This window comes from Leptopilina heterotoma, unplaced genomic scaffold (assembly GCF_015476425.1).
Source record: "Leptopilina heterotoma isolate Lh14 unplaced genomic scaffold, ASM1547642v1 Lhet_85, whole genome shotgun sequence".
Classification (NCBI taxonomy): Eukaryota; Metazoa; Arthropoda; class Insecta; order Hymenoptera; family Figitidae; genus Leptopilina; species Leptopilina heterotoma.
The window spans coordinates 94610-111103 of record NW_025111189.1 but is presented as its reverse complement, the minus strand read 5'-3'; the positions used below and the strand labels follow the sequence as shown (position 1 = coordinate 111103).

Sequence of the window (16494 nt, the reverse complement as noted above, 5' to 3'; positions counted from 1 at the left end):
AAAAATGTTATTATTAGTGAAAGTAATTAAATTATTGTAAAGAATTGTATAAAAATTTTGTTAAATAATTGATTTTTTCAAAATTTTCTTCAAAACGCTATTCTTTAATTGAATTTCTGTGGAAATTTTATTATTTATGAAAAGAATTGAATTTTATCAATTTGTTTTTTAAATAATTGAATTTTTTTGTGAAATTTTATGAAAATAATTGAATTGTTTTAAAGAATTTGATTATAATTTTTGAGAATAGTTTTTTTTATTTCAATTATTATGTTGTAGTATTAGGTTTTAGTAGATGAGTGTGAAGCCTGCTAATTAATATAATTAATAGTAATTTATAAAGTAAATTAATAGTAATTTAATAATTAAATAGATAGAGAAGTATTTAACTGAGGAGAAGCGAAGAGAAGCGAAGCGCATGCGCCGAAATAGGGCAATGAGTGTGAGAGAGATAAACTCAAAGTTCTCTGTCACTCTCACTGTCTCCGCGCCTGCGCTCCTTTTTTCCTTAACTAAGAGCGAGGCTAAGAGTCAACTTCCTGACAATACTTCCAAATAAAAATAAAATACTTAAAAATAACTAATTCATGCAAATAATAATAGGAAATACCTGATAATTCTGCGATTCGCCACTTCCTATGAGTCATTACCCCAAATATCGAAAAACACACTCTTAATCCACTTCTCAAGATATTCCACATTCCTTGCACCAAACCGGAAGTTCCATTCCTGCAAAACAAAAAAAAATTGTATTCTTCATGTTAAATAAATAAATAATTAATTAAAAAAACAAGAAAAAGAAAAATATTAAGACAAAATAAACAAAGAAGTAAAATTTCCATCTAACAAGATCTTTAGACGTTAAGATTCCAGACAATTATTAAGAAAATAATTTAACATTTTCTGGTACAATTTGCGTGGAAAAAAATTTTTTTTTCCCCGGTACAATGTTCTTTGGAAAAGAATAAAAGAAAGAGAGGGGGTAAAAAAACATAAAGAGAGAGATTTATAGCAGCTGAGAACAAAGTATGAAAAATGTAAGATAAAGGATGTGTGATAGAAAGGAATACTAATGTGAAGCGCTGAGTAATAAACAGTAGATAATCCATGTAAGTGCCCCCTTGTCTCATGAGGATGAAGCTTAACGCTCGTGCCCCTATTGAGCAAGTGCCTTGGGCCCTTTAAGGTCTTGAGACCAACCTACCCGCGCCAACCTTTTTCTTTCCTTTACCATCCTCTACCTACCTCTCCTTCCTCCATCCATTCTTCTTCTAAACCCAACTCGTCTTTCACTTTGACTTGGACTTTCTGAAACTTGTTCGTACCAGTACTTGCTATCCAACAACACAGATTATTGTGCCTACATTGCTCTTAAAGTTACGACGCTCTTCCTGCTTGCAAGACACAATGCCACAGTTATATAAAACCTTTAATATATTCTCTTATTTATACCGAGAGAAGTCTCAGTCTCGTTTATTTTCTCTTTTTCTTTCTCTTCTCTCGCTCTCAATATTTGCTGGAATATAATTCAATTATATCATTTCGTGAGACATCAGACAATAAACGTATTATAACGTATTATCACTTTTGTCGAAAAGATTCTGGAATATTATGCTGAATATCTTTTCTGAAAAATGCTACCATGTGTGCTGCATTTAACTGAATCAGATCCAAACATTTAACAATCATTAACAATTTTTATTATCCAGAAAACTTATTTGAAATATCTTCCAATATTAGAAGAAAACCTTGGTTGTTACAGAATCATTATAGAACAAAATAATTAGTTGTATACTTCTGTTGTGGTATTGGAACAAAAATCTGATTCCATTATAGAATCAGCAAACAGATCAAATCATAATATAGTCAATTGTTCTATTTCTGCTTTAGTATTGGAGCAACAATTTTGTTCTGTTACAGAATAAATAGATAAACACAACAAACAATTGCATAATCCAAACAAAAATTAAGTTTTGTGAAGAAAACAAACATACCACTTCAAATTACTTGCCACTAAACCAAAAGGCAATTCAAAAATTTTACTCTATTTTGGTATTAGAAAAATTTGGTTCTATTACAGAATCAATGGATGAAAGCAATAATTATTTGTCGCATTAGTTATCAAAGTTTTTGAATTAGAGGAAAAAATTTGGTTCTGTTTCAGAATCAATAGATCAAAACAACAATCAGTTGCATAATCCAGACAAAAATTAAAATTTGTGAATGAAATGAAATCCATCAACAGATCAAAACAATTATTGTACTTCTGCTTTATTATTTAATCAAAAATGTTGTTCTGTTACAGCATCAATAGATGAAATCAGCAATTAGTTGTATCATCATAAAAAAAATTACTTGCCACTAACCCAAAAGTTGATTCCAAAATTTTACTTCTGTTTCGGTATTAAAACAAAAATTTGGTTCTGCTACAGAATCAATAGATAAAAACAACATTCAATTGCATAATCAAGCACAAATTTTATCAACGAGAAGAAAGCACCACTAAAGGTTGCTTTAAACTGAACCAAAAATCTACTCCAAAATTTTACTTCTGTTATTGTATCAGAACAAAAATTCCGTTCAGTTACAGACGCAGGAGATAAAAAAAGGAATCAATTGCATAAACAAGCACAAACTTTGTGAACGAAAAAAGGACCACTATAGGTTACTTGTAACTAAACCAAAAATGAATTGGAAATTTTACTTCTGTTAGGGTATTAGAACAAAAATATAGTTGTCACAGAATCAATAGATCAAAACAACAATCAGTACTTCTACTTCTGTTTAGGTATTAAAAGAAAAATTTGATTCTGTTACAGAATCAATAGATCAAAGCAACAATCAGTAGTTCTACTTCTGTTTCGATATCAGAAGAAAAATTTGATTCCGCTACAGAATCAATAGATCTAAACAATCGCAGTTGCATAAGCAAAACGAAAGTTCTTTGTTGTGAACGAAACGAAAGTACCACTTTCGGTTACTTTGCGACTAAACCAAAAGCCGATTCACAATTTTACTTTTATTTCAGTAACAGAACAAAAATCTGGTTGCAAAAAAATCAAGTATTAAAAAAATTAGTTGTTGTGTTGCTGCCTCGCTATTAGAACAAAAATTTGGTTCTGCTACAGAATCAACATATATCATAACAAAAATCAGTTGCACAATCAAAACAAAAATTCGGTTTTCTATAGAAACTAGTATTCAACAAAAATTAGTTGTTCTGTTGCTGCTTCACTATTAAAACAAAAAATTCGTTCTGCTACAGAATCAACATATCATATCAAAAATCAGTTGCACAATCAAAACAAAAATTCGGTTTTGTAAACTAAAATTGATTCTAGAATCAAAAACACAGATTCCTACATCGGTACCCAAACCAAAAATATCTCTTATATCTGAAACTTCTATTTTTGAATATTTCTCCTATGCTACCCCGACGGTTCCTTTCCTTCAAAACCTTAGTTCGAATTTTCACACAAGTTGACAAAACTTTCGCTCCATATTAGACAGAATGATGTTAAACGAAAACTAGGTCGCAGGATATTAACAGCTCCTGCGTGTCGAATATTTTATCGTTCGCATTTTCTGAATAACTTTTTCAAATATATAATTCATTTCCGTTCAAGTATAATAATATTTCTCCACTGGGAGACGCACGCGCTTCCGGAATAGATGATCGTAATATCAATTAATAAATCTCATCTCTCTACATAATTAGAAAAAGAGAAAGAAGAAATTTATTTCTTATACGGTTTTTTAATAGAAGAAAAAGAAGAATTTCATAGCCTCAATGATTGAAAATTACGATTGAATAATTGAATAATACCATTTAAATTTTTTTTTCCATCTAATGATACAATTGAAAATTCAGGAACAATTTATTTGCTTGGTTGCATACAAATAGCGGAAACTCCTCTTCTTGGACTAAATATTTTTCTTTGCTTAATAACGGTCTAAATAACAGTTTTTAAGAACGTGCTTGCAATATGTGAAATGCAAACAAGTTATTAATTTACTTCCATGTCATCAAGTTTTATAGTTCAATATTGATTATTAAACTTAATTTTTCCTTCGCTATATTGAATTCGTGATAGTTTTTTTTAAATCAAAAACGACTTTATCATAAATAGCATTTAAAGACTCGTTTAAGGAAAAAATGATGGAATTAATAATAATTTTACCCATAATTTTCAACACTGCAAATAAAAGGTTCTAAATTAAAGCTGATTTTCGGTATTAAAATAAGAACCAAATGACGATTTAGTACCAAAAATTGCTACTAAATTAGTACCTTTTTTACAGTAAAGGTTATTGTTACAATATTTTAAGTAGCAATGAAAAAAAAGTTAACAAAAATTTGTTTTCTGTTTCAGGTTGGTTCCCAAAGTTCTACACTCGAATCTTTACGATCATAAGGAAAGGTATCGGAAAAGTTACTTCCGATCATAAAACTTTTGTCAAAAAAATAAATTTTTCGCCATTTCCGAACATGGGATTAAATTTTTCCCACATTGAGTAAATTTTGTTTCGATTTTTATATTTTTTGGGGGGAAAATTTCTGACAAAAAGAAGCGAATAACTATAGGAGCCTAATGTCTATGTGTATATAAACAGAACATACATATGAAACATAAAGAAGCAAACGGAACTCGTATTACAATGCTTTTGTCTTCTGGAGACAAAGGTTTTCTGCTACTGGTTAACGTTTGAATAGTCCAGAGGAATGCTTTGTCGTGACTGGATGACGGAACCTGTTGAAAATTCAATTATACCTCTTCTTACGTGAGAAAAATAATGATTATCCATTACCCTAAATGAATAACACTTTCTTACACAATTTCAATTAATTTCCATCTCAATTTAATTCCTATCATCTACTACAAAATTTTTCCTTTAAAAAAAAACTTTTCCACTCAATAAAAATTGTCATAATTATACAAAAATTTATCTCCTATCAAAAATTTTACTATTTCAAAAAAAGTATTTCAAACGAATTAAAAATTCAAAATTAAGAGAAGAAATAGCAAATATTAAACGTATTTGATAAAATTAGAGTAAAATTGATCTCCAAAGGCTTTCTAATAAGTGAAAGTGAGGAATTCAGGAGCAGAAAAAATGCATCTCCTATGGCAGACTTTTCTCAACAATAATAGCAACATGAAGAGAGAGAAAAAAGTGGCAATAATATTAGAGTTCATTATAAAGAGTGAAAAATCGAGGTTGCCTCCTATGTACAGTTGTTCCACAATAATGGAGCCAGAAAACCCGCATAAAGTTCCCCTTTTGTTTCACGGTTCCCTGCAACTCGTGAATGTACAGTCGGGTACATTAGTTGTTACTCATTTTCTGAGACAGTTAAATAACAACTAATTATACAATATTATAAATCACACAATTTCTAATTGTAATGTGGCAAGTGAATCTATAATAGGATTTTATAATTATTTTATATAACCACTTTTGTTTTCACACAAGTTGCACTTTCAGAAATTTATTGTATTCATAAATATTTAAATATTTATAATTAATTGAATTACTTATAATTAATTAAAATAACTAAATTATTTTAAATAATTAAAGTACTTATAATTAATTAAAATAATTAAAAAATTACAATTAAATAATTAAATGACACTTTCTTTACGTGTGTACCTACTTCAAAAAACTACTTTTCTGTAAAAAATATATTTGCGAATATTTTTTTTAAATTCTTATTCCTTTAGATTAAATTATAGATTTAAATTAAATTTTTAAATTCGGTTATAATTTTAAATAAAGCGTTGGGAATTTCTGACAATTTTTACTATATCCAAATGAGTATATTTTGCTATTTTTGAAGTATATTTTAGTAGAAATTAATCAAATCTATTCCCAACGTAGCAAAATTTACACCTAAGTAAAAATTAGCTAAAGTAAAAAATACTTTTTATTTTTTAGAAGTAAATTTAACTTTCGGAATACCTAATTTTTATTTATTTCTAAAATTTACTTCGAAACCAGTAAAATTTACTCATATCAGATTTTCCAAAGTTCAGAGAAAAGTCAGATAAACTTATTAAAAAAACTGGAAAAAAATAATTTTTTTAGAAATCATAAGAAAATTTTGAATTTTGTTGTCTTTTTTGTTTGACTCATAAATTATGAAATTACCACGAATTCTAATAAAAAACATTTATTTTTTTATATCTCTGACTATAATTGCTTTTTTAAGTAACCTAATTTTTGAATAATTTTACTTAAATATTTCAAAATTAACTGAATTTTTAAAGAATTCCGTTTACAATTTTCATAAATAGATAAACTTTAAAATTTTTCAATTTCAATTAATTTAATTAGAAATTTTAAAGAACTTCGAGTTTTAAAAAATTTGAATAATTCGCAAATATTCAATTATGTTAACAAATTTTTAAAAAATTCTCGTAAAAATTTCAATTATCTCTAAAAATAATAAAATTATTCTCCAAAATTGAATTATTTTCAAATTTTTTTTTAAATTCTTGTCTAAATTTCAATTATTTTTATAAACAAATTTCTCTAAAATTCAATTATTTTAAAAAATTTTCATAAAATTATTGTCAAAATTTCAATTATTTTCAAAAATTTTAATAAAACTTGTCAAAATTTCAATTATTTTCAAAAATATTCCTCAATTCAATTTTAATAAAGTTCTCCAAAAGAATTCAATTATTTGAAAATTTTTTATTAAAATTCTACGCAAACATTAAATTATTTTCAAAAATAATAAAATTCTTCGTAAAAATTCACTTATTTAAAAAGATTTTTTTTAAATTCTCTTCAAAATTTCAATTATCTTTATAAATAATAAAATTCTTCTCTGAAATTCAATTATTTTCAAAATTTTAATAAATTTCTTGACAAAATTGCAATTATTTTCAAAAAGTATTCCTCAATTCTATTTCAATAAAGTTTTCCAACAGAATTCAATTATTTGAAAAATTTTTAATAAAATTCTACGCTTTATTTTTATTTTATTTTTTATCTTTATAAATAATAAAATTCTTCTCCAAAATTCAATTATTTTCAAAAAGTTTAATAAAATTCTTGTCAAAATTTCAATTATTGTCAAAAAAATTTCTGCATTCAAATTTTTTTTCAATAAAGTTTTCCAAAAGAATTCAATTATTTAAAAAAAATTTTAACAAAATTCTATCCAAACATATAATTATTTTCATAAATAATAAAAATTTCACAGTAATTTAATTATTTACAAGTACTTTTTATAAATTTCTTCGCAAAAATTCAATTATTTTCATATACACTAAAATTCTTTTTATAGGAATTCAATTATTTTCATAATTAATAATAAAACTTATCGCAGAATTTCAATTATTTATAAAACAATTCTAATCGAATTCCTCGAAAAAAAAATTCTTAAAAAAATTTAATATGAATGAATTTAATTATTTAAAAATTTGTTGAGAGAATTGTTAGTGAGAAATTGTTAATTAATTCAATTTTAAGAAACATTGAATTAATAAATTAATAAATTATTTATTTTTTTATTTAAATAATTAAATACTTCTAGAATTTTCTGATAAAAATTTATTTAAAAACGAATTTCAGTTAAAATTTTAGATAATAATTGAATATTAAAAGGTTTATAGTATGAATTTTTAGAAATAATTGAATTTTCAAAAAGTTGCAAATTAAAATCTTTGAAAATTTAAATTTTTCTTACTTTTATAACTAAAAATTCTGTAGAATAAATTCTTTTGAAAAAGTTTAATTGAATTTTTTTTTTTTGAAATTGTATATGAAGTTTTTATTTTCTAATATTTAGTTAATTGGAGAATTTACGAGTAATTGAAATTTCGTAAAATTGAATATTGTAAACAAATGGTTTTTAAAATTGTCAAAGAACTTTTTCAAAAATTATTAAAAATAATTGATTTAAAAACGAATTTTAGTTAAAAATTGTAGAAAATAATAATTTAATTGAAATGATGAAAATAATTTCTTTGTATTAAAAATTTTAACTACTGTAGCATTTAAAACTAATCATTTATTTGGATCTAGCAGTAATTTATAACTACCAAAAATCAACAAAAAATGATTCCGATTATCAATGACAGTAAAAACAAACTCTTTAGCACTGTCGAAGTCACCGCTTGTGAGAAGACTCTACTAGCCCTCTATCGGTCAATTTCTGAATATTGGCGCGAAATTCAAATTAAATATTCAAAGTTCTCAATCAATTAACTTAGGGGCCATACTTTTAGGAAAATAGCAAAATATTTAACTAATTTAGAAGCTTTAGCTTCTAAATTAGTTAAATTTTTAATTTTTCCAGCGTTAAGAGATCAAAAAAAGATTGCTGACGATTTAGTAAATTTTCACAAAGAGCGAATAAATGCTAATTGAAATCAGTGGTACAATTATCGCATTTAGAAATTTAGAAAAATGAAGAATAAATATTTTTTTGAAAAGACACTTTTGACGATGAAAGAGAAAAAAAAAGTTGCAGAGCACCTATGAATGGAGAATAAAGAAGAATGAATGAATTTCAAGAAACTATAATGTCGAGAACTGTACATATGCAGATACTCCCTCGCTATTTACGCAAAGTACTTTGGTATCGCATCTGCTGACAAGCCCTGGTGGCCAACGGTTGCGCAAATTGAAACGCTCTTAAAGGTCTAACGACTGAAAATCCATAAAACTAGAATAATATTCTCCTCACGAGTCTATTCTCAAGTCAATTTTTTCCCCTTACACACCTTTCTCTAAAGTCAAACATTTATTATCTCATTTAAATTGTTGCTTTCCTTTTATAAATCCATATTTTATTTCAAACCCTCATCAAAGGAATACTTTTAGAAAAACAACTAATTCCCAATTTGCGATTTTATGGAAAAAATTTCAGAATTTTTTATTTGCCATGGGAACAACTGTTTCCACATTTTTTTTTTTTTTTTTTTACCTAAAAGTGATCAATTTTGATAAAATCACTTGTAAACTTTCGAATGAAACATAAAAATGACTTGAAACTTGAATTTCGGGCTCAATTTCCAGTGCAGAACGCAAATTTTTAAGGGGCGTACCAGAGAAAAGTCTTTTTTTTATTTTTTCTATCACTAATATAATAAGTGGTTATTCTAAAGAAATTTGGACAAAATTGTTTGTAACTTTTAAATAAAATATGGAATTGACTCGAACTTTGAATTTCATGATTTTAAGTGCAGAAACCAAATTTCAAACTCTGTAAATCTGAATAAAGAATTTTTTTTTTAATGAAAAGTCATCCCTATTATAAATTACAGTAAAATTTATAGTAATTCTTACTAATTTTTCGCAGCAATTTCACTAAAAATTGAGTAAAAGATTTAAAATTTACTAAAAATACCTACTAAATTAAGTAGTAATATTTTACTAAAAATTTTATAAGAATTTTTAAAAATAATTGAATTTACAAGAAGAAATTTATTTTTATTGTTATTTTAGAAAATAATTGAATATTGCAAAGAATTTTATTAAAATGCCTCAAAATAATTGAATTTTCAATTATTTATGTAAATAATTGAGTTCTTGGGAAGAATTTTATTAAAATCTAAACGAAGAATTGAATTATTTCATAAAAATTTAATTAAAATTGTAGGTATTTAAAATAATTGATTTCTTTCGAACAATTTTATTCAAATATTTGAAAATAATTGAATTCCTGTGAAAAATTCTAATATTTTTTTAAATAATTGAATTCTTCCAAAAAGTTTTACAAAAACATTTTATTAAATAATTGACTTTTTCGAGTAATTGAAATTAAATTTTTAAGAATAATTACATAATAATTATAATTATTGCGAAAAGTTTTATTAAAATATTCAAGAAGAATTGAATTTCTGTGAAAAATTTTTTTATTTTTGAGCAATATTGAATTTTTTATGAGAATTTTATAAAAATTGTTTTAAATAATTAATTTTTTCGAAATATATAATAAATATTATGAAAACTTTATTTTAAATAATTGAATTCTTGTCGAAAATTGTATTTGTGAAAATAATTGAATTTTTCTATTAATTAATTAAAAATAGTATTAAAAATAATTGAATTTCTTCAATAAGTTTTATTATTTATGAAAATAATTGAATTCTTGGGAAGAAATTTATTAAAATCTAAAAGAATAATTGAATTCTTTAAATAAAAATGTAAATAAAATTGTATTTAAAATAATTGATTTCTTTCGAACAATTTTATTCAAATATTTGAAAATAATAATTGTATTCCTGTGAAAAATTATAATATTTTTGTAAATATTTGAATTCTTCTAAAGAAATTTAAAAAAAAACCTTTTATTAAATAATTGATTTTTTCGAGGAATTGAAATTAAGTTTTTAAGAATAATTACATTTTTTGAGCAATTCCTGTAAAATTGTATTAAAAATAAATGAAATCCTATACAATGAATAATTTTATTTAAATTTTCAAAAACAATTGAATTATTGCGAAAAATTTTATTAAAATGTTTAAAAAGAATTGAATTTCTGTGAAAAATTTTGTTATTTTTGAAAATAATTGAATTCTTCATAAAAATTTTATAAACATTATTTTAAATAATTAATTTTTTCGAAATGTAGTAAATATTATGAAAATTTTATTTTAAATAATTGAATTCTTGTGGAAAACTGTATTTGTGAAAATAATTGAATTTTTTAATTAATTAATATTTAAAATCCTATTAAAAATAATTGAAATTCTTCAATGAGTTTTATTATTTACGAAAATAATTGAATTCTTGCTTAGAATATTATCAAAAAATTTTTAAAAAATTGAATTTCTTCGAAAATTGTTATTATCAGTGAAATTAATTTAATTATTGTGAAGAATTGTATATGAATTTTGTTAAATAATTGATTTTTTTGAAAATGCTATTCTAAATTAATTGAATTAATATGGAAATTTTATTATTTATGAAAATAATGTAATTTCGGTTAAATTTGATCAATTTTTGTTTAAATAATTGAATTCTTTTGGGTAATTTTACTAAAATAGTAGAAAAATAGTAGATATTGAGAATAATTGAATTTGGAATATTTTTTGAAAATAATTGAATCGTCTTAAAGAAATTGATTATAGTTTTTGAGAATAGTTTTTTGATTTCTAGTATTAGCGAATTTAAAGTAGTGGAAATGTAAAAAAAAATAGCTTTTAGTGGCTGAAATCGAAAAAAAGTACCCAAATAGTAGCATAACGTAAAAAAGTAGTAAATAGTAGGTTTTAGTAGATGAGTGCGAAGCCTGAACTTATAGAAAGAAGGGCGAAGAAAAAAAAACTTTTCTTTTTGTTCCTAACAAGTTAATCTTTCAGCACCTAGTTAATAACTTTCAGAAGCAGAAAGTAAGTATTACTACAAAAAAATAATAACAATAAATAAAAATACTAAAAACCTAGATGTGTGTACACAAGAAAAAACCTGATGTATTCAATAGATTACAAAATGGTAGAGTAAAATTAAAAGGTGTTATCGTTATAATGATAAAAAGTGACATAATCAGTAGGATGCGACGTTTCGCACGAAACCGGAAGTCGTATTATAACCTAACTCGTTCGCATAGGTTGGCTCTATAGATATGGAATCTACACAAACCACGAATGTACGTTTTCTTCTGTCGAAACTTCAGTTTGCCGCCGGATTTCCCCGCGACAACCTCGCCGTTTTTTTATTCTTAATTCAAAAGTGCCAAAAGTGAGATAAACAAATTTTTGTGCTTTAAAGGATATTTTCCATAGTGATAGTAAATACTAAACAAACTATACCCCCATTTTCCCATTTAGTGACAGTGACAAATACTTTTAGTAGTTCTAGTCTAGTAGTTTAGTTGGTAGTTTTATTCAGTCGTAGCTGAAAAGAGTATTCCCTACAATAGTAGCTAATTAATTTCAAAAGTATCTGATTCAAATTGATACTTCAATAATTGCTAGGTACTTTTATTCTAATTGATAATTGTTTTCTCTCTTGCCAATTTTTTTCCTCCTTATTCTTATTTTTTCTTTTATTTCTTTGTTTACTAAAATCATCACTTAACAAAACACCATTTTTTTGAAAGAACATTTAGTTTTTGAAATTTTCGTTTCAAAGAATGCAAATTGCGCCTAAATAAACAAAAAACAAAACAAATAAAAAAAATACACGGGATTCCTAATTTCCTACCCATTTGTGGTTTCGTAAAATTACACGTTCCTAAAGGCTACCGTTATACATAGCACTATATACGAAAACCGCACAGGAAATAAAATTATACAACCATATAATATAAAGGAATCACACATAAATATATTCTAAAAGTTAAATATCAAATTGCCGTATGTATATAGTATATACTTATAAAAGCCCGCATTTCAATAAATATTTTCTTGACGATAATATGCAGATGCGGGTGTAAAGTATTTTTCATTTAAAGACACACATAAAAATGACGTCGTCAACAAGTATATCTTTTTAACTCGCACATTATTTATCAGTCAAAAAATCATTGTAATTGAGATAAAAAAAAAATTATAAAGAGAGAGATGGGAAACTCGCGACACTTTATCAAACAAAAAGTTTTCAGTTTAAACGATGAATATTCTCCGCATTCCTTTAACATGTCTTTGTTATCTTTGTAAAAATTAACCAGTAAAACGATTTTCAGTCGCGTGCATTTTTCACCTTTGCCTTGTGTTTGATAAATATTTGAAAAAAAAAATTGTCGGAAATTTAGAACAATGTGGGATGTGTGAGAAATTTTTCTTTTATCTCCTATCATATTAGATTAATGCCAAGACGGAAAATTATTTATGATTTTGTAAATAAAGGGAAATTTTAATTATTTTTCTGAAAAAAAATATCTCTGGTAATATAAAATCTTAATTTTTAATATTAAATCGTTGAATATAAAATTCTTTAATTCTTTAAAGGATTTGATATTAAATGAATTTTATATTTAAAATATTTTACATTTTATTTAACATTTTATATTAATGAATTTTATATTTGGAGATTTTGTATTAGAAGATAGTTTTAATATTAAAAGAATAATTTAATTTCTGATTTACAAAATAGATAATTTTCCACATTCAATAAAACAGGATTGCAACAAAAATTAAATTTTTTTTCCTCACTTTTCCCTCATTTTCAGAAAAAATTTTGACTTTTTATTTCTTTTTTTTTCTATATTAATAAAAAAATTCAAAAAGAGTTCAATTATAAAAAAAGATGATTTTCAGAATCAAAAAATTGTTGATTTAAAATACTTAAAAATAAAATTAGTTACACTTGTGAATTTTTCTTGATTATTTTGAAAAATTAATTTAAAATTCAATTTTTTTAAATAGAATTTTAGAAAATTTTAATTCAAAAAAGTTTCATTATTTGAATTAAATTTTTAAAAACTCAAAAAACTTTTGGAAAATATTTTAGTATATCTTTTCAGACAGTTTCAATTACTTGAAAAATTTTCAATTTTCTAAACATCTATTTTGTAAAATTCAATTATGTTTTCATAGAATTTTAGGAAATTTCAATTACTTACATATTTTTCAATTACTTACATATTTTTCAATTACTTGAATTACTATTTTCTGAAAATTCAATTATATTACAATAACTTTTCACAAAGTTTCAATTATTTAAAAAATTTTCAATTCTTCAACTATAATTTTGTAAAAATTCAATTATATTTTAATTCACAGAGGCGAATTTTCCTCAATTATTTTTCAAAATTTAAATAAAATTTAAATATTCATTTAAAATTCAATTATTTTAAATAGAATTTTAGGAAGTTTCAATTACTTAAAAAATTTTCAATTCTTTAAACTACTATTTTGTAGAAATTTAATTATGTTTTAACAGGATTTTAGGAAATTTCAATTACTTACATATTTTTCAATTACTTGAATTACTATTTTCTGAAAATTCAATTATATTACAATAACTTTTTACAAAGTTTCAATTATTCAAAAAATTTTCAATTCTTCAACTATAATTTTGTTGAAATTCAATTATATTTTAATTCGCAGAGGCGAATTTTCCTCAATTATTTTTCAAAATTTAAATAAAATTTAAATATTCATTTAAAATTCAATTATTTTAAATAGAATTTTAGGAAGTTTCAATTACTTAAACAATTTTCAATTCTTTGAACTACTATTTTGTAGAAATTCAATTATGTTTTAACAGAATTTTAGAAAATTTCAATTATTTTACAAATATTTCAATTATTTGAATTCAATTATCTTTTAATAAAGTTTTAGAAAATTTCAATTACTTAGGAATTTTTCAATTACTGGAACTACTATTTTCTAGAAATTCAAGTATAGAATTAATTAATAGAATTTTAGGAAATTAAATGTATTAAATTAAATTAAATTAAATTAAATTAAATTAAATTAAATTAATTAATTAATTTTTAATTAAATTTAATTTAATTAATTAAATTTCAATTACTTCAACATTTTTCGATTACTTGAACTATTATTTTATAAACAATCAATTATTTTTAATAAATAGAACTAAAATAATTTTAAAACTTAATTTTTCAAAATTTTAAATAACATTTTTCGAAACATAATGTATTAAAAAAATATCAATTATAACTCGTTCAAAATTAAATTATTTTTTAATGTTACTTTTTACAATTTAAGAAACAATTATACAATTTTTAACTAAAATTCCTCTCTAAATTTTATGTATTTATGTTTAATAAATAATTTTTGCGCAACTTCTTTGAGAATTCAATGATTCAAAAAAAAAGTTTACCTAAAATAATTCTGAAATCTAATTGTTTACAAAATTTAATTTAAAGAAATTTCAATTATTCGATAATTTTTCAATTATTATAAATGTATTTTAAATGATAATTCAACTATGTATACTTTTTTCAATTAAAAAAACGAACTTTTTTTTAGTTTTAATTTCTAATCAAAATTATTTTATATTAAAATTTTCCAAAACTTCAATTTGACACCTTTTGAAAAATTGCTCTTGGATTTTTTTCAAAATAAATTCAAATTCGAATAACTGTCGGAAGTAGAAAAAATTCAAGTTTTTGTATTAAAATTAGTCGTGATTTCAAAATTTTTAAGTCAAATAAAAGAAAATTCAAGAAGAATGAAAACTTTTTCATATTTTCAAAGACTGCCGGACTAATAATAATAATTACAATAATTTAATAATAAATCACTTTTGAAAGATAATAGTTTTTCAATTTTGAAAAATTTCCAAATAATTAAAATTTGGTAAAATCTTTTAAAAATAATTGAATTTTTGAAAAATATATAAATAAAAATGATCAAATTTTTGAAGAATTTTAATTATAAACAGGACCATGATTTCTCAAAAATTTTAATAAATCCAAAAAGTAAATTTCCATAAATTTTTATTAAATTGTTCGAAGATAATTGAATCTTAAAAAATTATAAAATAATTCTGATTTAGTTTCTAAAAATATTTTAATGTAATTTTTCGCAAATAATTGAATTTCTTAAAAGAATTTTTGTATAATTTAAAAAAACAAATTAATTTTTTGATGAATTTTAATTAAAAATTTTGAAAATGATTGTTTTTTCCAAAATGTTAAAAATAATTATAAAATGTTATTATTATTTTTTGTATGTACTTGAATTATTGAAAATACTGAAAATATTGAATTTTAAAAAATTAGAAACTAATTTTCATTAATTTTCATTTTTAAATTTACATTTAAAGATTTTTCGCATCAAAATTTTTGATATTTCAATTATTTTCAAAATTTGCAATTAAAATTCTTCAAAAATTGATTCGCAATTTTGAAAATAAGTCGAAAAAAGTCTCAATTTTTTAAATTTCCCTGGCAAAAATATTTTTCCCTGACATTTCCCTTACTTTACTGACAATAAACTTGTTTCCTTGACATTTCCCTGACTTTACTGACAAAAATTTTGTTTTCCTGACATTTTCCTGACTTTACTGACTTTTCCTTGATTTTCCTGACGAATTTTACTTCATTCTGAGTTCCCTGACTCGTGACAATTTTGTGTGAATTTTTGCATTCCTAAAAATTTTTCCAATAACAAAAAAATTACACAAAATCTAAATTTAATAATTTATAAATTTTCAATTGTTCGTTTCATTCCGTTTACCACTGAAAAATTTACACAAACCTGAAGTCGAATATTAGTTACAAAGTTAAAATTAAATTCACTGTAAAAATTTTCCAAAAAAAAATTAGCATTTTCAACATAAGATGATGCAATGAAATCATTGGCACAGTTTTCGGGATGAGTTCTTATTCCCACAAGTTCATATAATTAAATAACTTTCATAAATCAAGAGTAGAATATACAATCAAAATTATAATTAGTTAACTTTCCAGTGCATGCATACCGTCCTTGATAAGTTATACTTTCATATTCTAATTTTAAAAACCAAACAATATAAAGTAATTAAACACCTAAGTAGTAGCTAACCAAGCACAAAGAGAACAATCTAGATTATCGAGAAGAGAAAAAGTGCGGATAAAA

General features: G+C 23.3%; 1 protein-coding gene across 5 annotated transcripts in view; it reads left to right on the top strand.

Moving 5' to 3' along the window:
• LOC122511507 (uncharacterized protein DDB_G0284459-like) overlaps nt 1-16494 on the top strand; it is a 150559-nt gene that overhangs the window by 85706 nt on the left and 48359 nt on the right. Inside the window, exon 1 of one of the 5 annotated variants that reach the window (XM_043626799.1) lies at nt 11643-11701. The exons of 2 other annotated variants lie outside the window; for them this stretch is intronic. The gene's annotated coding sequence lies outside the window, so the exon portion shown is untranslated. Of the gene's footprint in view, nt 1-11642; nt 11938-16494 lie in introns of those variants that run through there. 2 more of the 5 variants (XM_043626800.1, XM_043626798.1) reach the window with 2 other exon arrangements.